Source organism: Pipra filicauda, unplaced genomic scaffold, assembly GCF_003945595.2.
Source record: "Pipra filicauda isolate LSUMZ 115617 unplaced genomic scaffold, ASM394559v2 scaffold107_size2268652_pilon, whole genome shotgun sequence".
Classification (NCBI taxonomy): domain Eukaryota; kingdom Metazoa; phylum Chordata; class Aves; order Passeriformes; family Pipridae; genus Pipra; species Pipra filicauda.
The window spans coordinates 297,094-318,939 of NW_024103518.1; the positions used below are offsets into that span (position 1 = coordinate 297,094).

Consider the following 21,846-nt stretch of genomic DNA (forward strand, 5'->3'; position numbering starts at 1 on the left):
TGTGGCCATCTGCAGAGCTGAGAATGTGCTGGTGAGGTTTAGAGCCTGTCGTGTGAGGGCTGTCTTTGGTCATGGGGGTTGTGTGGACGTGCATCATACAGGAATACATTTACTAATCAAGGAAGTATTCTAGTATGAACAGGAAACTGTTGAAAACCTGAGCTTTTCAGTAGCACTTCCCCTTCCCTGTCTAGGCTCTGTGTGAAGAAATAACTTCTGGGCTTGAATGCTTTAAGCACTTGGCAAAACTTTTTTGTACTCAAGGTTTCTGTATCTGCTTACATTGCTGCCATGTTTTTTCAAGTTTCTCAACGTGCCTTGATCATTTTAAGGATATAAAGTGCTTCTTTTTTTTTTTTTTTTTCCCAGATCTCCCAAAGCAGGGATTGCTTTCTCCATTTTCAAAACTTATTGCTTTAATTTTAATTCTTGATTTTATTTTTTCTTCTGAGTTTGTGTGAAAAGGGCTAAGTGTTTCTGTTACTGTAATGTGGCATGAAGCAAGAGCAGTTTAATCTTCTATAGCTGATGAAAATGTGAGCTTTAAAAAATGTTCAGGAAGGAGAGAAAAAAGCTGAGATTTAACTGATTCTTTAAGAGTCTGTGGAAGTGATTATGGAGGCTCCTGAAACTTTCATCCCAACAATCAAACCGTGTCCAAATTAGGTAGTTCCCTTTGTGTGGAGAAGAGGGACTTGAGTGTTGCGAAAGGACAGTGTGTCTCACTTTCACAGTTAATGATTTCCATTTCCTGCAAAAATCTGGAGGCTCTGGACTCAAGTGTAATTGATGGGTTTATGGTACTACCAGGGCTATTGTGTTCTGGTGGCATTTGAGGGCCCCAGTCAGGCAGGGCTTTGGTGTGTTAAGAGTTTACAGTATATAAACACCAGTGAGAGAAGTGGTCACTTCCTTGAAGTTTACAGCATAGTTTGAAACTAGAAGAAAGTGAGCCTTGAGGAAGGAGGATGAGCAGGATTTGGGAGATAACTTGAGTGAGCCTGCTGCATCCAGTCACTGAACTTTGCCTTTCGTCTGTTCTGTGTGAAAATTATTTCCTGTGAGTTTTTCTAAATCTTTCTGCAGATGTGGATCCCAAATGCTGGGGCGGGGGGGAGGAAGGAAAGCTGGTTTTTCTATTGGATAACCTGCAAAATTAAATGAGTGTGGGGCAGGGAATAAGAGTATCAGCCACAGGTATGAGCTGTGTGCTGTGGACTTCAAGGTGAGATAGTTGGAAAAGGGGGCAGAGTTGGGAAGGATAGAAAACTGGATAAAAAGAATTGTGGGATTTAAGTGTTCTCACAGAAAAGGTGATTTTGGTGTCTCTGAGTATAAGGATTGTCTAGATTTTCAAGTGAATGCCTAATGTGGGGAAGAAAAGGTGACTTACTCTGAAGAAACACATCCATGCAGTTTCTAGATGCTGATGTTTCATTCTGGAACTGAAACTACAGCATGTTACTGATCTGGTGAAGGCCAAAATTTGTATTATTCTGATTCACACATTGCCTTCTTGGTATACCCACTGCAAATGTATTAACAAAGCCCACGAGCATGTTTTTTCTCTCAATCTCTCCAGTTTATTGAGAAATAGATACGTAGTTTTATTTTCTAAGATATTTGTGCAGAGAATTCACCCCATTTTGTAAATCTAGCTTAATTCTACCGATATCCTTCCTATGCCATGGCATTAGAACTTGCAAACCTACTGCTGCTTGTTACCATGTTCACACTGTGATAAAAAATTTAAAGGTAATGCACCTGATTATTGCTTGTGTTTATGTATCTAGGTATACCAAACCTGCTGAGTTCATTTCTACAAATGTATTTTCCCTGAGGTTTGTATGCAGGCTGCACTAATTGATCCTTGGCAGTAGCTGTATCGATAAGCTAAGTCCTAATAGGCAGCTGGTGTAGTAGAAGTGGGTTTTTGGAGAGCAGCCTTATTGGAATATGGCTCTCATTATGGGAGAGCACCACATTTAAAGTCATTTTAGTTCTTGATCTTGCAGTAGTGCCTGCTGGAGATGGTGTGATTACTCCAGGGAGAAGGTGGAAATGCCTCACATCGCTCAGCTGTCCTCCTGCTGATTAAGGAGTGTTACTGTCCAGGATGCCTTTAGGAGGTAGGCAATTATTTTCAGACAGAGAGATGTTAACCAAGAACTGAAACCCTATGGGAGGAAAGGGTAGGCAGGGCTGGAGAGGGAGGGGACCCACTCCCAAAGCATGCAGCATTTCTTTTGCTGCTTCTCAGTATTAATCTCTCTTTAGAAAGCTTTCCCCATTCACAGGGTGAAGCATTTAGCGCTTGTGGGCTGACTGTGTGCAGAGCTAAGTGTTCTCTGTTTCATAGTCTTGTTTTTGCACTTGCTTGAATGTGAAACAACCTAGTGCTAATTTGCATCCTGTTAGTGAGAGCAACACAGATGCTTTTTATTCCTGATACTCTTCCCAGATAGTATTAGGGGGTTTGTTTTGGTTACGTTTTAATATTGATCCAAAATCTAGTTTTAAGCAGCAAAGGGATTTATATGCAGCAGGCTGCTACCATGTGGTCATTGTTTTTGTGGCAGACTCATTACTTGATGACAAAATTCAGGCCATTGCCAAGTGCTCAAGGCAACCTTTTGCTGCGGTTCTTGTAATAGAGCTCTGAGAACAGCCATGCAGCTTGAGTTGCAGGTAATAAATTAATTTTTTAGATATTTTGTTAGGGGGAGTAAATTGAAAGCTCATTTAAAGATTCTTCATCTAGAAAATGAGTTGTCACAATAGGGAATAATTTAGTGGCAATGGAAAAAATTGTCTTAAATTGTAAAATTCTGTAATCTAGACTCCAAATGAGAGAGGTTTACATAGTGTTGTCCCTGCTGACTGACCAGTTTCATTACATCATAACTAACAGTGAAGCTGTTTGAATTACTCAGCAGATTGAGATGTCTTAAACTGACTATGAGTCATACTACCTAAGTGGAGATTAATTTGTAAATGATCTTGTGTTTATATGTACATTGGAGAGGGATCTCTTTCTCTGACCGGTTTTCATCATCTCTCTGAAAGCCTTGGTCAACACAGAGACTACACAAACATGCACACGTAGGTGCAGTTTCCCACAGACAGCAATGCCTGAGTAAGTGCCTCGGTGTTGTTTTCATGTTGACTTACTGGGGACTGTCTTTTTTTATTTTGTTGGTACGCTGTATATAGGTACTGTATGTTTTCTGTTGCCATACAGCTTAAATGTAAAGAATTCACAAAAAAATGTCGTGTGTATTGTGTAAATTGTAGCTGAACGGGGGTTGGCTGCTTTGTTTGCTCTGTGAGTGTGCAAACCTGCAGTTTGAATCTTGAGATCTATTTTGAAGTCATCAGGCTTTGAAGTGATTTGTAATAATGTATAGAGAATAATATGTGTTTATAAAAGTAAGTGGCAGTTGAATATCAGTATTTTTTACCCAAAGGCATGCTGACGTTAGATGAATAAATGGGGGCTGGGGTGACAGGGCCAGATTTCAGTTGTCTTCTAGAATGGATTTTCTGGTTATTGCTTTTAAATCTTGCCAGTGCTTTTGCTTTTTATTAAAACTTGTGGTATGTATTACATAACTAGTTCTGGGTTTGTGCTTTTAAAATTTAACTGTGCCTGGGTTATGAGCATCACAAAAGCTCACTTGAATAAATGAACAGAACTCACTCGAAGCAAATCCAAAATCAATAGGGTGTTGTTTAGCAAATATGTGCAAACCAAAAGACAAACCAAGACTAAAATCTACCTTTTAGAAGACATCAGAATAATGTTCTATGCTATCTTAATAACAAGCATCTATTAAATACTGAAAGGATGCTGTTAAATTTTGATGGCATTGATGCTTTGTCTATTAAGAAACAGAGAAAACAAAAGGGGAGGGGAATCTGGGAGTATTTTGAGAAGCTAAGAATTTAAGAAGAAATTTACCTTGTGTTCATTTAACAGATTTCTTTATTTTACTGTGTTGGAAAGTTTCATTACTTCAGTCGAGGTCCGAGTGAACTTGTTAATTCTTAATAAGATTTTTATGTTGAATTTGGTCAGGGAAGGAAAAACAAAGCTGTCAACTTTGACAAACACTGACAAAAATGCAGATTCTGAGAAGCAAACCTTTGTTACTGGGTTGTTTAGTCATGGTTGGGCATGCAGTGGTGTCTGAGGCTTGATGTCTTGAAATTGCTTTTTCCCTCCTACTACAAAAAGAAGCGTATATATATATATTTCTTTCTAGGGAAATCAGCAGATAGACTAAATAAAAGCTGATGTGAGGTACAAGATGAGGAAGGTTTTTACAGTCAGTGAGACCATGGCACTGTTATAAGTAAATGAAACTTAGGCTAAAATATAGCAGCAAAATTTATTAAAGATTTATATAAATTGCAGATAAGCAAAACAGTGCACTGGGCTGCCGGGGAGACCCCTGCTCCACACACGGCCAGCAAAGCAGTGGGCAAAAGCAGTATTTTTTTATACTATTGTCAGTTCCCTTCCCATAGTCACTTGATATCCTTCTGTTGGATCCGAGTTCGCAGGTCTGGTTCTGGTTGGTTCTTTTGCAGGCTCGCTTTCAGTTGCCAGGTACTTCCCTATCCATAGTCCTAGGTAATTTTTTGTCCTTGAGGCCTACTGTGTGAGTCTCTGCCAGATGTCCACCTTGGATACTTCGTTCTTGACCCTTTGATCCTTGTCCTTCCCTTCGTTACTTTAAGTGTACACTTTTAGACAATTTATTCAGTAAGGCATAACAACTTGTTTTGTCAGCTTAGAAACTGCAGGACTATCAGTTTATAGTACTGACAGATTAATTACCCATTCTGTAACTTACAGTCCACTGGCCTTAACAGAACCTTGATTACAAATATATATATATGAATACAACATGCAATACTATTAAAAGAGTAAATTACTGCAACTATTACTACTACTAATTTGATGAGTAAATTACTTTACTACTACTAATCTATTACAGCACACACAAAGAATTGGGTACCTTGAGATATCTTCTCTTGAGGAAGTCCATCTTTGTTGGGAAGGGAGCCTTCCCTGACAAGTGTTGTGGCTGATGAGATGGTTTCCATGGATCAGTGCAGTGAGCCCAGGACGGGTGCAGGCAGGGGAGCAGAGTTTGGCCTGGTGGGGGAAGGTCCTTCAGAAACAGTTTACCTAAATCACAGCAGGCTTTTCTTGGTTTTGGTTTGGCTTTCGGGGCTGCTGGGAGATGAGGTTTGTTTTCATGGGTGCATGTGGCTTTTCTCTGCACTCAGCTGGAGTGATTTGAGAGGATGGTCACATCTGTCCTGGGAGATGTGTGCTTTTCTCCGGAATGGCTGAAACCTGGCACAGTGTAACTTTGCTTGGGGAGCGTACAGATGATACTTCTGATCTGGAGTAGCTGTCGTTGGTATTTTGCTCTCCCCATTTTCTGTCTGGGTACGTAGCTTTTTCCTTTTCCTTTCCCTTTTTTTAATTTTTTTCTTTCTTCTTTTTTTTTTTTTTTTTTTTTTAATTAAGCTAATCAGATGCCATATGACTGGTGTCTTGAGTAACCTTGGATTTTCCGAGTAATTTTTTTAATAATGCAGCTTTTATTTGTGTACTGAGAAATAGTGCTTTTTAGTGGCAAAAGTCGTGCTGTAAATGTCAGTTGGAGAAGTGTGGTTGCAGGCTTGAAGTGGACAGTGTTCAAGTTTCCTTCCTCGCTCTGTCAAGAACTAAATGGTTAAAACAGTGAGAGGTTTCTGGTTACCATATTTGCATCAGATGACTGCATGTTTTTCTTTTAATGAAATGTGGCTAACTGAGTGGTTGGCATCTGCTGTGAGGAAGGGTGAATGGAAGAGGGAAATACCAACAATCAGTTTTGTGACTTTTCTTTGTAGCCCAGCTGTTTAACACAGTGCAGTAAAACTTGGCAATTTCAGCAACTCAGAATGATGCTGGCAGTTTCACATGGTTTTATTGCACGAACAAAGTAGCTGCTGTTGTTCTGGTTGTTGCTGCTTGCAGTTTGCCTTCATCAGTGTAAAATGAGGTCCACAGAAACTGCTGTGAAAGTAATGATCTCTTTTGAAGGAATCACAAATGGTCGGGGTTAGTCCGGCTGCTTCTACAGCCCAACCAAGGACCAGACTGGGGGTGTGTAGAGCAGAATTCCAGAGCCTCGTGACCATGAAATTAGGTTACGTGGAAAACATGAATCTGCAGTTTGAATTTTACAACTGGGAGGAAAATTTTCGAAAAGCTCAACAGAGTAAAGTGCTCAAATTTGCGTGAAAGACTAAAGTAAAGTGAGTGCATAACCCAATTTTATGCCTCTTACATTTTCTCCTGTTATATTAAATGTTGCTTTAAACTTTAAAGGCATCAGTCAATGAAAGAAGTCTGTGCCTTTCTAAAGATTTTAATACATATAAGTAATTATATCTCTGTATTAATATATATTATAGTACCTAACACATATATACTAATATATTATTATAAGTAATTATAGTAATTACATTATTAATCATGTAAATACAAATTTTCTTGTCTGGAAATCTAGTGAAGGTCAGAATCCTGAAGGGCCCTGTTTACTTGAAGTTCAGATGTTATTCTGAGGATGCATGAGGAACTTGGGGAAGTAAAAACAAGTTATACCTGTTTCTTTGGTTTGAGAAGCTACTAGTTACAAGCTCAGGAGTATTCACTGGTCTTATTATAGGACCTGCCTTCTTGATTTGGATTTGTAGGTGACAGAAGCAGATGAAATATTTTAGGAAGTAGTCAAGAATGGAGAAGGGAGGCTGCTTGAGCTCAGTGCCTGCCGACTGATTATATTTTGTCCACCTTTCTAGGTGGTGGAGATTCATTGCTTCCTGAAGGGACAACCCATGCCTTCAGAGGCTTGAGACATACAAGGCTCATGGAGAGGGGGGAGTATGTTTAAGTCCATCAAGAGTAGCACTTCCACACCAGGCATTAGATCAGTGGTCCTGCTCTGCTTGAGAATTGTAGTCTCATTAAGAGAAGGATTGGTGAGGCAGGAAATATCCTTAGTTGAGCTGGCACTTGCTTTTGACTTCAGTTTGGCAGATAATATCCAGTTTTAATAGTATATTTTCAATAACCCTTCAGCCCGTGTGGCTACATCAGAGTAGTAACAGTGGGAGCACAAATGCCTTGGTCGAATGATAATTTGGACCAGAGACTTCCTCCAAACACATTGCTACTAACGCAGGCAGAACATCACATACTGCCGCTTTTCTTTTGCTCCAGACCATCCCAGACAGCTTCAGATCCCATGTGAGGTTTTAAGGGAAAGCCTTCTGAGGTCTGGCATGCTTGCAGATTTCACAATGTCTTGAGGCTGAAACTTACCTTCCCATTTGTTTGATTTTAGTCATCACTTTCCTGGTCTACAATGAGATTTTTCTTCAAATGGGATTTCTCACGAAGGCTCTTGATTACTGTGTGCAGTTTGGGGAGTTCCATTTGCATTACTTTCAGCTGATGTTCTGTCAGAGTAGTTATCTTGTGTTTTATGTGTTGTTGCAATCACTGTTTATGAAGTACACCTGCACTATGCTAGTGTTTATCTAGAAATTGAGAAGTAAATGGTGTAGTGCAGTGTAACCATAACATATGAAATAAATGTGTGCTGAGACATTTCCTTTGCGTTAGCATGAAATATCTCTCAGTTAAATATGCAAAAATATGCAGAGAGAACATGTGTAATTATGCTGTGCAAGGTTGAAGGAGTTAATATGGAGAACTTGTGTTGAAAGGATTCATGGCAAATAAGAGCAGACTTCAAGGAGTATGGCTTTGTGAAGGAGACTTTTTTTAAAATCTAGGTGGGACTTTGCCAAGATGTGTATGCAGCCAAAGAGAAATAGGAAAGTTTTTTCCAAATAATTTTCAGATAGTTGACTGAGTAGAGCTTTGCTTTGTAATGATGAGACATTAGGTTTCCACAAATGTACTGATGCTTGGGTTTAGCTTCCGACTTGGTAATGGGTTGGGCAGATTCATAACGAAAGAAATCCGTGCTGTAATGATGAATTGTTGATTTTTGCTGTGGCGTGGGTATTTTTTGGGGGGGTTGTGTTTTGTTTCAGTTTGTTTTTGGGTGGAATAATGGAGAAATGTATTCAAAACAGCCATAAGACTGATTGCTGCCTGGATCTTTGTTGTGTCTCTCAGAGGTACGCGCCTGAAGTCTTCCTGAGCATGGGATGGGAAGGTTCCCTCTTTCTGAGGCAGCAGCACGTGTGACAGGAGGCTGGTGAGTGGATTCTGCCCTGAGAAGGGGTTACACTGCAGAGCCTTGCATGCTGCTGCTGCAGCTGTGCTCTGTCCTTCATTGCTGCTGCAGCTTTGTGGCTAGAGCTGCATTGTAGAACTATCAAAAAATGTAAAAGTTAGGAAGAATCCTGATACAGGGTTGGGAAATCAGTTTTCTTGTAGCACCCCAGGCTTACAGAGCTGATGTCCTGCCTGCCCCTTCAGTGCCCCGTCTCTTGCCTGAGACAGAGGTTGGTGGGATGGTGAGCTTCAGCTCGTCTGAGGTGAAAAGATAACCTGAAGAAAAAAGTAACCCAGTGCTTCCCTGAAGAACAGCAAATTACCTTAACCCCGGAGTAACACAGACCTCTGGAATGACTGTGAAATCCTGTGCCAAGCCTTGCCCACTGCTCTCATGTTCCCCATGCAGAAAACGGATCTCTCCTCATTTTGTTTCTAATGATTGCAAATCCCCCATGTCATCTTATTTCCAGTCTTTAATTACTCTCCCCTGTGAGAGTCTGCGCTTTTTATTGTTGATCATTAGTTTCTGGCTGCTGGATCTTTTCAGTACCTTAATAAACAAACGACCATGCTATTCCATATCACCTTCTCCTGTAAACATGATTAACTCTTCAGGTTGCTTCCATATTGGAGTTTTTTTCCCCCTAAGTAAATGGGTTACTGTTAGAAATGATGTCTGTGTACAAAGAGGTGTATAAATGTCTGTAATTTCTAGTGTTTAAATTCCAGAATATAGTTTTGAAAAAGCGAAAGTCTTCAAATACTGTAAAATGAGATTATAGGAAAAATGACTGAGCAAAATCAGTAATAAATCTTGCTAGGTTTTTTTTCAGTTGACTTGCTAAATGTTTTAATTACAATGCTAAGTAATCCACCACCTAAAAGCACGATCCTAGAACAATCAACCTGATTATTTGATTTTAAGTAAATAAATAATTTTGCTGCTGTTACTTTTCTGTGAGAGGGTTGGAGAGGAAGATGAGTGGTTATGCTATTGAATGTACTAGTTAAATATACTAGGCTATTTACACTGTAACTAATATTAATGTTGATTAACTCTGGGAATGAATTTGTTTTTACTTAGTGTGAAGAGACAGCTATAATAGTTGCATGTTATATTATACATGAAAACAGTTTTTAAGTACAGGTAGGAATTTTTGAACCAGCAAGTGCAGTAAAACTACTCTCCTTGTTCAAGTAGTTGTATGTTGGTAAGTGTATGTTAACTGTTAACTTGAGCTGTGTGGTCTGCTGCCTCTCCTCCTCGTGAAAATAAAAGTAACATGTACCTTCAGCAAACTCAGCCTATGTCTGCTTAAAGTCCTGCTTTTGCTAGCAGAAGGAAGGGGAGTGTTTTAAATAAAAAAAACAACCATTCCCCCGGGGGAACAGGAGAGGCTCGGGCAGCGTGCTCTGCTTGACAGTGTCTGTGATAGTTGGAGTCAGGATTTGGGTCCCCAGAGATACAAGGAGGGGCAAAAGCTGCTTGGTGCATTGCCTACAGGTACACTTTGGCAGTGGAATAGACTCAGCAGCCAGAGTCCTAATTCAGTTTTTCTGTATTATTTATTTTAGTACAGGGAACAGTTGCTCTGTTTCTGCTTGCCTTTTTCTTTTTTTTTTTTTTTTTTTAATCTTACCATTAAGTCTTTCTGAACCTGGGACTAACCCTGGTAAGTTCTTGAAAAGCTTTGTAGAGAAATATGTATAAAATCAGTTTAGGAGGAGGAAACCATTGCAAGCAGTTGCGTGAAACTGCTCATGCAGATGACACTGACTTGCAATGGAAACGTGCCCTCCTGTATTTATACCCTTAACTTCACGATGCTGATGTGCTTCAGTGGTGATTCTCAAGAGATGTACATATGCATCTCAAGTGTGCCCCTTCACAGTAGCTTTTTGTGACATACAGCCTGTTTTTTTTGGTGCAATTTACTTTGGCGTTTACTCGAGTAGGTTTTTCTGTTGAAAAGGGTATTTCAGATATCCTACAGTAAGGTTTACAAAAGAGTTGCATTTAATTGCTCAGGCTGAAGTGCTCACCCCTCCCCACTTGCACACACTCTGCCCGTGAAACATGTTAATCCCCTCCTGCCCTCCCCCCATTGAAGAAGCCTGATACATTTCCTTTTGCATTAGTTAGGCCTTCTGGGAAATACATGCAGAAATAAAAGGCTTTTCTATAGCCCTTTCTCCCTCAGGAATGCATAGAAACCAACTCCTTGGATCTGGTCCACAAACTTGAAACTTGATTTTGGTAGGAACTGGGGGGGAAGGGAAGGAAATCTATAGTCCTGTGCACATGTGACTGAGAGAATCCTAATTACATACTGAGGTAAAGGTGTAGGAGCTCCTAAGATCTCATAGTACTTTGTAAATAAGGAACATGTTTTTTGTTTGGTTGTTTTTTTTTTTAAGCCTCTGCATTGTACTGAAGTTGTCTCCAAAGCAGGTATTTAAAACTCCTTTGTGACCTGTTTGTCTTTCATCTTCCTGAGAAGTGTACAGTCTACAAAAAGAGGCTTATTTTGTTTACAAAGAGTACTCAAGTATGGTGATGGTTTCTCAACTACCAGCAATACCTCGGACATTTTACCTTAACTACAGCAAGAAGTTGGCCCTTTCCCTTGGGGTAACTATTTATGCATACTAGTTAGACATGCATGAAAACCCATGGGAAAAGGTGCTGCAGGTTTTTACAGTGGGATTGCTGTATCAATAGTTGATATCTGTAATGTACCACAGGCAGAAAGGCCAGGCTGAACTTGGTGTAGTCTTTACCCCTCAGTGTGTTGGGATGTATAGGAATGCCCTGCAACTTGGAGTGGGCTGGCTGTCGTGTTACAAAGGACCCAGAGCTTTCAGCTACCGGTGTATCTCAGTGGCTTTTGGGGCACACAGGTGCTACAACTTTACGAAAAAGACCTAGGGAGGAGCCAACCTGGGGTTAGCTGTGGTGGTACAGCGGTGCTACCAGGGTAGGGAGAGTGTAAAGTGGTGTGATGGCCTGGGCACATGGTCACTCCGTGTCACTGGGTGTGTCATGGTGTCCATGCTGTCCTCCTCCTGACTAAAAGAGGTGTCAGCGTGACTTGAGGCATGTGAAATGTGAATACAAGCCCTTACTGGCAGGACAGTGTGGTTGTTCCCCACATATGCTTGTCTGTCGGTTCATCATTACTATGGGCAAAACCAGAGCTGCCTCTCTCTCCTCTGTGATTATATTTATTGTTTGAATGTAGCTCGAGAATTGCACAATAAAACTCCTATTGTGAATACATATGCAAATATCCGATGTCACCGCCTGCTCATTAAGATTAACTCAAATGCAGCAGCATTAGGGGTGTTCTACGTGTTTCAGGTGGTCACGGCGTTCATGGAAGCTTGTGCCTCTCCGTGTGGGTTTATCACTGCCTCTGTGTGTGCCAGAAAAGCCAGCCTAAGACACTTCTGCCAACTCCCACTCCTTCTCCTTGCTCCCATGCAGCCTCTTCAGCAGTGGCAGTGCTTAGAGGCCTGATGCTGCACCACATCAGTGCTGCTTGCTGGCGGTGTGGCCCCACCAGGGACAAAGCAGCATTGCTGTGGGGCCAAGAGCTGCTTCAGCTGGTTTTGCCAGCAAGAGGAGTGTCGGTGAAACCGTGGTGTGATCTGTGCTGTGGTGAGCTGGAGCATGAAAATGGGCATCAACAAATTAGGGGTGAATCTGACTTGACCGAAGCGACAGTTTCTTCCAGCTGATAAAAATATTTCATAAATGCAGGCTTTCTTTCACTTATTATCTAGTGTGGAATTGTAGGTCATGTTCCTTGGCAGCCACCAAAGGAGGGAATTATTTTAATTCCACGCCTCTCCCTGAAGCAAGAGATTACAATCTCTGTGATGATGAGTTGTCAGGTTATCTGTTCTCCCCCCACGTTTTAGAATGGGACTGCAGAGGATGGGGTGTCAGAGACCTGTTGTGCAATGTCCTTTTCCTTTTGATGCCAACATCTTCGCCTCACATTTCAGTGGTCTCTGCTCCCTGACTTGTGCTATGGCTTGGTTTAATAACAGCATCCGTCACCCTGATGGCAGTTTCTTAGAGCAAGCTGTATATTTTTGTTTTCTCTCTGATTTTAGTTTCAGGTTAGCAGTTGATCCTGTTTGTGCAGGCACAGATTTTCACCATCTTGTTTACTCTCAATAGAGGTGGCATTTCGTTCTGTGGGATGTCTTGGGTTAAGCCCAGACTTTCAGTGTAGAGGGAGGGCTCTCCCTAAAGAAATCAGAGGTGGTGTAATCTGGCCTGTAGGCTTTTGGGTACACTTTGCAACCGCTGACCAGCTCACTGAGATTGATTGCTGATGGATTGGGGGTTGTTTTCTGCATTTTTGTTATTGTCAGTTGTTGGTGCTTTTTCATGGCTTGCATTCTGCTGCTTAAGTAGTTTCCCTAAGATTTAATATGGTGCTTCCAACCTATATTTTTTAATTATGTTCAGCAAGTTGCTGATTTTAATATGGAATAGTCATTCAGTAATGACTTTGCAGGCAGTAGGCGGTGGTTTGCTACAAAACTGTTTTGCTTTAGCTCACCCATATGTGGCAGTTGCATTGGAGTTTGTTGGTCCAGTTGGCTTAATGCCAGGCTACTTATTAGGTAAGAAGTTTTTGTTTAATTTGAAAACTGTCCACTTTCTGTAGATTGAAACACTTTTCATAGTGTCACATAGTACATAAGCATAGCATGTGGGTAATCTTTTTTGGGAGTACTGCTTGCTTTTGGACGGTGGAAAAATTCTGAAAAAAAGTGTGTTGGAAAACAGAGCTGTTTAATGACAGGGGTCTTAATTTACTCCTTGATTTAATGTTTTAATTTTTAAGTACGCAGATATCTTTCTGTTTCAAAACTTGCATCATAGGGACAGTATGGTGTGCAGCTTCTTTTAAATCATCTTCCTGGAAGAATGGTTGCTATACGCATGATAAGTCTTCAGTGAAGAGTTGAAGAGTTCCTGGAGGATAAAATGTTCTTAATCATGCTGAGTATGTTTATCTAGCGCTTTGAACTCCTAATTTGCTGTATTGTTTAGACTGGTTTTGTTTCAAATAACACATTTGTCTGTGGAACAGGGTTTGGACATAGGGAATTTATCTCCTTCTTTTACAAGGGCTACAGTGCTGTTTTGTGTTCGTGGGTCAGAAAAGTGAGTATCAGCAGGATTTCTTCAAAGCTAGAAATGGGTAAAAATTGGGGGGGGTTAGTGTTGTTTGCTTGGGGGGGTTTTTGTTTTATTTTTGTGGGTTTTTTTTGTTGGTTTGGTTTTTTTAATTCTAGTTACAATACAAATCATTTGACAGTCAGATTCTAGGTGAAAAACCTGGGCAAGGGTTCCAAAGTATAAAATGTGAACTAATAAAAGCTGGTTTTGTGTGCTGTAGGAAAAGAGAGCTGACCCTTAATGTGAAAAACTGATCAGTTAATGTATTCAGCATGGATAAGATGCTTTTTAGGGGTCCGATAAATCAGTTGTGTGGTTTAACACTGAACAGAGCCCTTTTAAAAAATAACTGTCTGATATTGTTCCTTAAATTATTAATGGCAAGTGATAGCTGTAGACCTCCTTCCTTCTTTTGCGAGGTATCTCAGTGTCTGTTGCTTCGGGACTCCCTGGCTGTGGCAGCAGTGTTGGCCACCAGCTGGTGGCTTGGTGTGACCAGAGTCCTCTGAGGCAGCCAAAGGCTGACTGGGATGTGAGATGATGTAAGAATCTAGGAGGGCTTTGACCCAAACTTTTCACCAAACAGAAACACAACCAGGCATGCATTAAGGAGGGACGGTTGCTGCTGTGGTGGCTGGCTCTTGAAGTTTGTGCCACCTGAAGGACATTAAGAGCGTAGTCTTAGTTTTCTTTGTTAATTAAAGCATGGATTTATTTAACATTCTGGTGTTTAACCGTGACTTCTTTTTTTAACATCTTGATGCTAACATTTTGTCCCCCTTTTCTGTAATCGTGGGGAGTCTGGCATAGCACGGTCCCAGTGCCTGCCAGAGGGAGCAGGCTCTGAGCCTCTGGGAAGCTTGTCCTCCATCCTTCGCCCTCTGGGTGGTTTTTGGGGGAACAGTGCTGTGTGGCAGGGTTTGGCCTGCATGGCACACGGCTGAAATGGTGGTTTGTGAGCATGTGGGTCCAGGCTGGGTCCGATCCAGCACTGGCAAGGGAGAGAGCAAACAAAACTCTGGTGCAGGGAAGGTGGGGCCGTGTCCTCCACAACAGCTTTAGTGGCCTGTGTCCTGTGTGATGTTGGTGAAGAGCTGTGAGTTGCTGCTTTGTGTCTGTAGAAGTTGGATTCATCAAAAGCGGCATAAAAAAAGCAGGTTTAATGAGTAGGATGTCTTCCTAGAGGATTTGTATTTGGTACAGGTCCTGTTGTGAGGGCTGGGCTCTCTCACTTTTGGGTAGCAATGCTGTTAATAAGGTTGTCTAGTGTGTAATGTGGGAATATTCTTTGCCCAAACTGATGTGTTTTGTCCGAATGCTAACCCACGCCACCAGGCCATCAAGTTTCTGCAATTTTCAGGGCTCACTTCAAGTGCAGTGTTGGATTGGATTTTTTTTTCTTTTACCATTTTGGCGTTCATGAGCTTTTTTTCTGAAGTCCTCTCAGTTCTGTAGATATAATTCTTTTAAGTATTTTTGCATGTTTTGTTGAGGAGCTTCCTGGAGCAGACATAGTAGTCGCTGTGTTAAATCCCTGTGGCTGCTGCTTTCCTCATGCACTGGAATATTGAACTGAGAACTTATTGAACTTACTTAAGTCAGTCAAATTCTAAACAAAAATGGGCCCCCAAATCAGAAAGCCAGCTCGTGGAAAACACAGTGCTCTTTCTCTTCCCTTGCTGTCCCCACTCTGTTTTCCTCCCTGTCGTGAACAGGGGACTCATGTCTGGGAGGACAGGAGCTGGATGCAGCCGTGGCCAGACAGGCTGCAGGATGGGGGGAGGCAAAGCTGTTTCAAGGGGCATGGTGGTGTGAGGGAACTCTGACCTCTCTGGTGTTGCACCTGGGCAGCCTCTTTGTACCCACCCCGAAAGTTTGCTTTGCTCTCATCCATGAAATGTCTAAGATGGGTTGAGGGGAAGACACTGGGTTTCTTAGTTGCTTGAAGAACATAAGTGCAGATGGTAATTGATCTGAGTGATTTCTGCTGAGTGATGAAGGCAAGAGGATTGGCTTGTAGAGGATGAAAAGTCAAAATGTTTAATTTGGTTTCTGTAATCCCATTTGTACCCTTTCTTTTGCAAACTTTTATGTACATTTTAGCTGGTGGGAATAAGAGGATGAAGGTGATTTTGTGTGTCTTCTAGCAGTATGAGAATTGGACTCAGATTGAAGAGAAGTGTGTCCATGGTATGGTCAAAGTTGTGTCATAAGAAAAATGTGTTGTAACTGTCTCAGTAGTTTATCTCTTGTCCTTACTTAGTCAGAAGGATTTCTACCTGACATAGCTTCTTTATCCACGTGAAGTGGTGTACCTTCACTCAAAAAGGAATGCATAAGTGTGTTAAGGCTTCTTAACCTTGAGAGTACCTTTCCTGTGCTAAACTGGCTGAAGTTGCATAACTTAAGGAAATATTTTTGTGTACCAAAATAATAGCTGATTTAAAAAAAAAAACAACCAAAAAAACCAACCCAAAGCCAAAACAAAACCTCAAGAAACTGTTTTACCTATCCCCCATGTGTATAACAAGAGTATCTGTGTCTTAGAAGATTCTGGAGACTATAAATGCCTGCTGGAGGCTTCTCCTTTCAGTAACTCCAGAGCTACCAAAATTGACTGGACACCAGAGGACTCCCTGACAACCCCCAGAGGCTGATGGTCTCAGTCATGACTTTTGGCTCTAAACCTGGTTCCTCTGAAAACATGAGGTTTTGGAAAGACACTGTCTGATCGTCTCAAAAACCCAGTTCTAAAAGCCACTCCCAAGGATGAGTTTGAAAGTTTGGGAGTTTTATTGTTATGTCTTAGCCATTATGAGCTGATTCCATGTATGTTTTTAATCTGTGGTGCTTGTAATGCATATCAGTTTAGCAAGGTTCACAAAAGCATGGTTTGACCTTCTTCCACTATCTTGTTTGCCTGTGAAGGAGTACAGGATATTACCTGAGTTGATAAGTGCTAGAAAATGTTTACAGTGGGATAAATTCACGAAGCACTACCTGTGTGACTTAGCAAAGAAAAGGTAATGGGCATAAATGAATGTATACAGATGATGGGGAGGAAAAACAGAGCTGACTCCTTAGAGTAATGTACGTAGCACCTCGATGTTTGGAAGCTGAAGGCAGATATTTCAGGGCAGTAATAAAGCACATTTATGTAACAGAAAACTGGTAATGTGCTCTACCTCTGCAGGAGGCTGTGGGGACTGTCTGCTTTTTTAAGAGCAGATTTTTCACTTCAGCTGACTTGTGGAGGGGTTTAGCAGCCTCTGTTATGCAGGAGGGCAAACAGATTTTCCGTGACAGCTTTGGCTTTGTTAGCTGCATGTTTTTTTCCATCCATATCTTCCCTTCTGTAAATGCCTGCCATGTAATAATTGATCTTTGTGAGTCTCTTTTATTGCTTACAGTCTTCTCCCCTTCTGATTCATAGCTCTTGGGTTACCTACCTCTGTGCTTTGGCTTCATACATCGTTTCATCTGTACCCTAATTTAGAAGTGGAGAGGTTTGAAAGTAGGAGATATGCTGTGCTTGGGAGAATTACAGCCTACATCTACTTTTCCAGGTTCTTTTAGTTGATTTTGAAGATAGCATTAAGGCATACCTTCATAAACTTGCGGTCAAAAAAAAGTAATGAATTTTAAGCCGTTGTTTAAAGTCTTCATCTGTCATTTCCAGGAGATTATCACTTACAGGCACTTGACATCAGCCAACCCAAATCCATATTGCTAATTGAAAAACATTTTCTCCCTACGTGAATTCCTAAATCATGTGGGCTCATTACATAACCTGACACTAACAGGCTGTGATAGAATAAATCACTACCATTAGAGGCCCTTTACTTGTCTCGACCTGTTAATACATTTTGTTCTGGGGTTCTTTCCTTACTAGTTTCTGAAGCTTTGGATGTTCTTTCATCTATTTTGCTGCTTTTAGGAAAACTGGGATGAAACTGTTTATTTTGCTCTTTGGAGTTGGTCCTCACGTTGTGCCAGCTGCGATTGCTGTTTGTAGTAGTTGGTGCAGTTGATAATAATCACAGTTTAGAAACAGTGTTGATATGAGTGTGAATCGATTTTTGTTTTTAAATGTGTTGTTATGTAGTCATGGAACACCACCAGCAGTTCAAAATCTCTCTTTCGTTCCTTTATGCAAGGAACTTTCTCCTTACCTTTTCTTTCTGGTAAGTGTTTTGCAACTTTTTATATCAGATTTTTTTTTTAATTGAAGAAGAACTGCCATCTGATTTTTTTTTTTTTTTTTTTGCGATGCTTGTCTCATACTCAAGTGTCAAAATGTTGTATTTTATTCATACATTTGAAAAGTTGCAAAGGAGCACTAAATATGGCAATCTGGGAGGAGGCAAGGAGAGTAAACTGTCCTTCCCAGGGAGCTATTTTGCACTGTCTTATCTAGCTAATGACAGTGGCTAAGTGGTGTGCTGTCGGACTTAAAATCTGATGGCGCTTATGAGAGGGTGCTGTTCAGTGAACAACTGTAATAGAAGATGTTAGTTTGGTTTTGTTTTGTTTTTACTGAGGGTTTTCACCTCTTCTTTCAGTGCAAGATCTCTTTTTGCTGTTATGTTTGTTGATGAGAAGCCCTGCTACCTGCAGAAATCCTTGTTGACTGCACAACAGTCAGCTTTTGTTCTCCAGTTGAATATGTAAGAGACTGACTAACAATGGTTTCCTTATGTGATGGCTCCTGAATGCGCTGTTGCCTGATGGGCAAGGAAGCTGTCAGCTTTAATTAATGGACAGTCTGTTAGTACAGTTTGTTTGTTTGAACTGTGCTAGGAGGCCCATTGGTCAGTGATACACTAACCTACAGGGATATTTGTTGTCTGCCTTGGGAACCTTTCAGACTGGTCTATGAATTGCAACATCAAAAATTCACTGATAGGCAGAAAAGCTAGACTTGCACCAGTAGCTGTGAATTATGATTTATCTGGTTTGAAGCCCCACTTTTGAGTGACAGCCTCAGCATCCAGCTCTTCTGAGAGGGAAGTAAGTGGGTGCCATCCATGCTTGGGCAGGGTTTTAATCACAGGCTTGATTCTACTTCTCAGTACTGCAGTACCCACCTAAATCGATTTAGGAACTGCAGTGCTTTCTCTTTGGGACCCCATGACAGTGTACATTTATACTGGGGCAGACATACCTCTTAAAACAGTTTCTCATACCCATTGCTCAGGGGTGCATAGCGTGAGAATCAAAGGTTAATGAAGTGCCCCCATGTGAAGGTCTTAGTTGTATGTTAACTTTTTCTTTGGCAGCTCTAAGCTATCCTCATTATAGCTTTTGTAAAAAGCGTTCTGTCTCTGCTACAGCTGTTGTGACTGTACCATGTGTTGTGGTCAGTCCGTCACTGTTCATTGATCTGGAGGGTGCAACCATTAATTACTCATTTTACTACCTGTTTCTCTACCAGTTTTGCATTTAGAATCCTGTGATGACCATGCCAGCCTGACTTTGATAGATTGAGATGGAAGAATTTGATTAAACATCAGGTTTTTTTGAATTCGTTTATTTAAAATTGTTTCCTCAAAGAACGGTGCCTTTCTGATTTATTTTTTTTCAATTTTTTTTTTTTGTTCAGGCAGCCAACAAAGGCTGCAAGAAGTTACATCAGGCTGAGGGCTGTGAGACTGCGTAACTGTAATGCAGTTGGTTTGTGTGTTTGCTGTACTCATTGCCTCAGGTTTGCAAATCATCCTTTATGGTACATTTTCAGTCTTCAACATGTCATGGCAAGTAAATTTTAAAAAACACGCTAACAGTGCTCGTTCATCCTTTTTTTGTGATATCCCAATGATGAAGCCAACTTGTGGTAGAAATTGTACTTCTGAACTTGTGGTCAGGCATTTTATCTTCTCTCACAGCACTTAAATGGCTCTTGACATTCTGCAGTTAGTGAAACTGGAAGACAAATAAGAGTAAACAAACAGGCTTCAGCATAGGTGGCTTGTCCCTTTCCCTTTTTCTTCACTGCTCCTTTTTTGGTCCTGCTGGCCATTTGTGATTGTTGCACACATCATTATGGTCACACAGTGCTGAAGCATTATGTCTGTGCCACAGTTTGCTGTCTTTCATCAGCCTGGGAATGGAAGAGGACTGTGGGAGAGCTGCCATTCAGTGATTTTTATCTTTTATTTTTTTTTAATCTTCTGGGAGCAGCTCACATTGAGGCTGGGGATAAGAACAGAGTGATGGAGGCTGAGCATCCCCCAGACACTGCTGCAGAGAGAGGCTTTGGAGGCAGCTGAAGCCCATGCTTTCTCCCTGCTTAGGGGACTGACACAAGGTATGGGGTGGGAGGAGAGCAAAGGCAGCGTGATCTGCATTAAGTCCTGCTATTCCTAACTCCAGATTTTCCACTCTTTAGTACACCTGTGTTACAAGCTCTGACATGTTATCAGTACTGTTGAAGATCAAAATCCTTTAGCCGTGTGTGGCAGGTGTGTTTCAGGGACGCTCGTGTTGCTGTTTTTCAGGTGTGCTCCTGTGTGTGTGTCACAGCTCGTGCATTTGCACTTGTGTTTTATTCGGTCCCCTGACATCAACACAGGGCTTCCAGAACCTGCCTGGCCCAGCCTTTGGTTATGCTTCTCACCTTCTCTGGAGCTCAAACACAAGTTAACACAAGACTTAGATAGAATAGGTTGGTATTTTGCAATGTTTTCTCATCCCGGGAGCCTGCTAACCCTGTGTGTGCTGTGAGCTCACAAGACATGCTTCAGAGTTTATGTCAAATCCCTGGTGCAAGTGCCAGAAGGAAAATTACATAAAAGAGATTCAGAAGATAACTAAATGCAATTACAAATTGAGGACACAGGTGCATCAGTGGAAACCCCAGCTTGTGAGGAACACATGAAAGATGCTTTGTTCCATGGCAGCAACTGGTCTAGTAGATTCCAATGTGTTTTCTCTAGCTGGCAGAATTTCAGTCAAAAGCTTAACACTTCCCAAAACTGTAGTTCTGCACAGGGAAGGAGACAGCATATTTTTCTTGAAAATCTGCAGTTAAATGAGCTTTAACTTTTTCCCCTGTATTAGTATTAAAATTTGTCTGGCTCTGAATGTAGTGAGCTACATTCAGAAACTGATCTGGCTGAAAAGTAATGTCACGCCTCCATTTCTCCCTGTACAAGCAAATGGCCTAGTTTTTCGTCTAGGTAAGTTTCTTGAACCAGCCTAAACTTCTGTGTTTTCATTTGTCTCTTAAGAACAAAGGAAAAAACCCTGTGAACATGTATCTTTCTGCATCTCTCATACTAGCATATGTGTACATATGTACTGCTGTGTAAGTGTCACTCCAGGTACCGTCAGTCTAGTGGTTGTATAAAGTCTGTATTTTTCTGCTTGTTTGCCTGGTCGTGTTCTTCTGATCCCCTGGGTGATGACATTTTGTTCCTGGTTGGTGGAGGTGGAGAGAAACCTGTGTCTGCTGCTGACAAGTCTCTGCATCTCCATTAATGCACTGCTAATATTTGTTCAAATTATCTTCCGTCTCTTCCCTGACACATTTCAAACAAGTGAGTTTGGGGTCTTTTCCGACGAAGCAAATTTCAAGCAGTTGGGTAGTTTACAATACAGTCTCTTTAATCCTTGATAAATAACACCTATCAGACACCAAGGGGGAGAGAAAATGCGTGTGCACAGATGTGACTCTAGGCACTAACCTGGAAAATGTGTTTTTTGCTTAATTTGTCTTTACATATCCCAGAAGGATATTCTCCTGAACATGTCGGATCTGAGAAGTGCTACAACAAGCAGCAGTCGGGGTCCCTGCCTTGATTCTTTTAGTAGGATCCCTGGTTTGGGGGGATGCCCCCGGTGTTTGGGGGAGCACTGCTTCTCTCTTTGCTGTGTTGGTAGGGAATGCCAGCCTTCTGCCCATGTGGTCTAGACCAGTTCAGGATGCACTGGGGGATAATGCTTGGAATTTTCATTAGTGTGAGAAGAGGAAAAGGAGTTGGATAATAGTGGTGTTTGAGCAGTAATTTGCTAAGTAGCCACTGACTACCAAGTGCAGAGTCCCACACCACATTTGATGGGAAGATCTTTTCCTTCCTCTTTCCACAGTGATACGTGTTGTTGGCTGCCTGTTTTCTGGCCTGAGACCAGCAGTGTTTAGGGACTGTTTCACTGAAATGGAGGGCACAGCATCCTGGCAGCGTTCAGGGCTGGCGTCCAGATGATGTGCAACAAGGCTCATCCTGCCATCAGTCTGCAGATGTGCCTTCTTACCTGTCCTACCACACAGAAGGTGAGCCAACACAGTTCAATTACTAAAGTTTTTGCCATCAGGGCACAAGTT

General features: G+C 41.4%; 1 protein-coding gene across 14 annotated transcripts in view; it reads left to right on the top strand.

Annotated features, from left to right (window-relative positions):
- The window catches only part of SEMA4D (semaphorin 4D), a 96,639-nt gene that overhangs the window by 13,116 nt on the left and 61,677 nt on the right, over positions 1–21,846 (top strand). For 10 of the 14 annotated variants that reach the window (XM_027742638.2, XM_027742639.2, XM_027742641.2 and 7 more), the window contains one exon: positions 8,216–8,297. The exons of 3 other annotated variants lie outside the window; for them this stretch is intronic. The gene's annotated coding sequence lies outside the window, so the exon portion shown is untranslated. Of the gene's footprint in view, positions 1–2,015; positions 2,130–8,215; positions 8,298–21,846 lie in introns of all 14 variants that reach the window. One more of the 14 variants, XM_027742633.2, reaches the window with a different exon arrangement.